Here is a 3542-nt window from a genome sequence, read left to right as displayed (position 1 = left end):
GAGGAGGTCAACGGTGGAGATGAACAATATCCCGTGGAGTCCCGTTTTGCGGTACACCACACCCCTCCCGATGAACAGGACCCCCGTTTCGACCGTAGGAGGTCCGTTTCGTCCGTTTTGCGGTACGCCACACCCCTCCCGATCAACAGGACCCCCGTTTCGACCGTAGGAGGTCCGTTTCCTCCGTTTTGCGGTACGCCACACCCCTCCCGATCAACAGGACCCCCGTTTCAAACGTAGGAGGTCCGTTTCCTCCGTTCTGCGGTACACCAGGCCTCGTTTCCATCGCCTGTTCTATGCAAGCCCTCCCGATGAACACGACGACGCATTCTGTTCTGACCCAGCCGGTTGGCTCCCACGCGTCCCGTTGCCTCCCGATGAACACGACGCATTCCGTTGCCTCCCCATGAACACGACGCATTCTGTTGCCTTCCCATGAACACGACGCATTTCGTTGCCTCCCAATGAACACGACGACGATGCTGTTTCTCCGTTCCGACCCAGCCATGTATGTATGCGCGAGTAGGCATTCGAGACCCTGCCCGTATGTACGTACGTGGCCGTATTTTCTTTCTTGCACCCTAGCCGTTGTATGTACGTGTACATGCTACGTGCGCGCCTCTACTACGACACGTGCGCGCCTCTACTACGACACGTGCGCGCCTCTACATCGACCAGTATGTACGTACACGTTCACGACCAGAATGACAACGCTACATACACTTCGACCAGGTGGGTCCTGACTGTCAGGCACTTCCTTGAATGCGAAGATGTAGCTGGTGGGTCCTAGCAGTCAGGGGGCGAATCGTTTTTTTTTGCCCGGACGCACTTCCTTGCGTGCGAAGATGTAGCTGGTGGGTCCCAACAGTCAGGGGGGCGACATGTTTTTTTTGCCCGGACGCACTTCCTTGCATGCGAAGGTGTAGCTGGTGGGTCCCAGCAGTCAGGGGGGAAACGTTTTTTTCGTGAAATATGGTGGCCCGTCCGGTGGGTATCAGCTGTCAGGTGGAGGAATAATTATTTTGCGCGTAATAAGGAGGCACTTCCTTGCGGCCGCCGTGGACCTAGCTGTCACCCTATCCACGCACAGTACTCTTCTGATGGAAGCCGTTCCTTGACCACATTGACCACGCAGCGCCTAGAGCACGATAGTGGTGGACGACGGTGAGGCCTAGGAAGGGGACGACGCGGAGCCGCGGAAGACGCAGCAGTGGATGCCCACGCGAAGAGGAGTACGAGGGTTCACTGGTTCGACTGTGGTGTGAGGCTGCCGTCCCCGCAGAATAACAGGGTGTGTGGGTGAGTAGAGGGATGGCCTGGCCAGCGGTGGGAGTAGTAGGGGGTGCTGAGGCCTCCGCGGCATCACAGCCGGCCACGGGAGGCAGGAGCACGCGACACGACCGGCGCTGCTTTGGGCGGCTGGAGCACGAAGACCAGAGGTTAAAGAAGCACTACAGCCGTTGGATGGACATCGTACGGTCACTGGAGCTAGAGTTGTTCATATTGACTAAGTTGACAAAGCCCTCCGTCCCCGTAAACTTAGTAGGCCCACAAGTCAGCCTCCCACCAAGGTGAGTCCCAGCTAGCAGGGGGAGTATTCATTTTTTTGTGCATAATAAGGAGGCATTTTCGGTGGGTCCGAGCTGACAGCGGGGGGAACGTTTTTTTCGTGAAATACAGAGACCCTTCCGGTGGGTACCAGCTATCAGGTGGAGGAATAATTATTTTGCACGTAATAAGGAGGCATTTTCCTGTGTGGGCCCCTACTGTTAGCCTCTTCCGATGGCTGTTGTTTGTTGACCATGTTGACCTCGCCGCGCCGAGAGCACAAACACGGTGGACGAGGGCGAGGCCCAGGAAGAGAACCACTCGGAGCCGGCGAAGCCACCGCAGCGGATGCCCATGCTGAGGGGAGAACAAGTGTGGACTGGTCGGCTACGGGGTGAGGCTGATGTCGCCAGAAAATAACAGGATGTGTGGGTGGTTAGAGGGATGGCCTAGCGGCAGCACAGCCAACCACGGGAGGAGGGAGCAGGCAGTCCCGCCGGTGCTGGTTTGGGCGGCTCGAGCAGGAAGATCAGAGATTGAAGAAGCACGGTGGCCGTTGGATGGACATCCAACAGTCACTGCTGTGTGTTGACTAAGTTGACAAAGCCTTGCGTACGCGTCAAAAAAAAATTTAGGACAGCGTCATCGTCAACCTAGTAGGCCCAGAAGTCAGCCTCCAAATCTGTGGAAAACATCGTACAGCCCATTAGCCATTATTTTCAATAATTTATAACCCATTTGCAAATTCTTAAGGATATTTGAAGCCCATATTCTTTTTATTAGCATTACAGACCATATATTCTGGGCACTGCTAAAAAATTCAACGAAATTTTGCATATTTCAGTGGGGTCCAAACTCTTTTAATCACAAAATTTTGAGTCACGCTAAAAATAGTTTTCAAAAAATTATATCAAAATAAAATTCAAAAAACAATTCTCCACAAAAAAAGTGAATGAAATTTAGAATCTTAACTAGCAAGATGCACGTTCGTTGCACGGAACATGAAGATGCATTTGTATGAGTAGTTTATCTTGTGGGAGAAAAGATGATATTTTAATGTAATTACCAGTTGGCTTTGGTTTTTATAAGAGTAGAGAGTAGAGAAATCCTGAAAAAAAGTTATTTTAATGCAATTGCCGGTTGGCTTTGGTTTAAAAATTTACAACCCATTTCTTACAACTTATAGCCCGTTTTCTGGGGAAGCCCATTTCTTATCCCTCCTCATCTTAAAAGATTTGCAGCCCAGCAGGGCTGAGAAAAGCAAGTAGGCCTCGGTTTTGGTATTCTCAAAAAAAAAACCGGGCTAGCCAATTTCAGAAAGAAAAAATATATCAACTGGGCTCGTCATGTGCTTAATAAAAGCGTAAGCGTGGGCTAGACGGGCCACAGCCCCCGCACAGCGCGCAGTTGAGCTCCGTCTCTGAAACTGAAAAACAACTGGGCGAGCTGCTGGGTCCCTGGTGTTATCCGCTCGTTGTGTAATTTTCTCGTTTATTGACTATATTGACAATGGCGTGGAACCTAGTTGTCAAACAATTAGGAGGAAGTATTTTTTGGCTTGTAATAACAAGGCACCTGCTTGCGAAATGTAATGACCCTGGTGGGTCCCTACTGTCAGCCTCTCCACGTACAATCATCTCCTGATTTCTCTTGGTTGTTGACCATGTTGACAACGCCAGAAGGCGGCGGGCACAGTGAGCTAACCAAGGCGGAGAACGGCGGCAAGGCCTCGGACGGGAATGAACAACAGCCATGGAAGATGCGGCAGTGCAGTGGCAGGTGGAGGGGAGTACGAGGGCAACAACATGCAAGTCAAGTATACAAATGGTACAAAAAGCCCAAGGATTAATTGTTCATCAAATTTTTAGACAAAACCCAGATTGAACATGATAGTAACATCTAACCCAACCACTCTTTTTTGCAGTCACAAACAAATGGATCGGTCTGATCCATAAAATCAACATCCTGTGCAAAAAAATTAATTTTAGGATGTC

The sequence above is a fragment of the Triticum dicoccoides genome, chromosome 7B (genome assembly GCF_002162155.2).
Source record: "Triticum dicoccoides isolate Atlit2015 ecotype Zavitan chromosome 7B, WEW_v2.0, whole genome shotgun sequence".
In the NCBI taxonomy this organism is placed as follows: domain Eukaryota; kingdom Viridiplantae; phylum Streptophyta; class Magnoliopsida; order Poales; family Poaceae; genus Triticum; species Triticum dicoccoides.
This window is presented reverse-complemented; position numbering follows the sequence as displayed.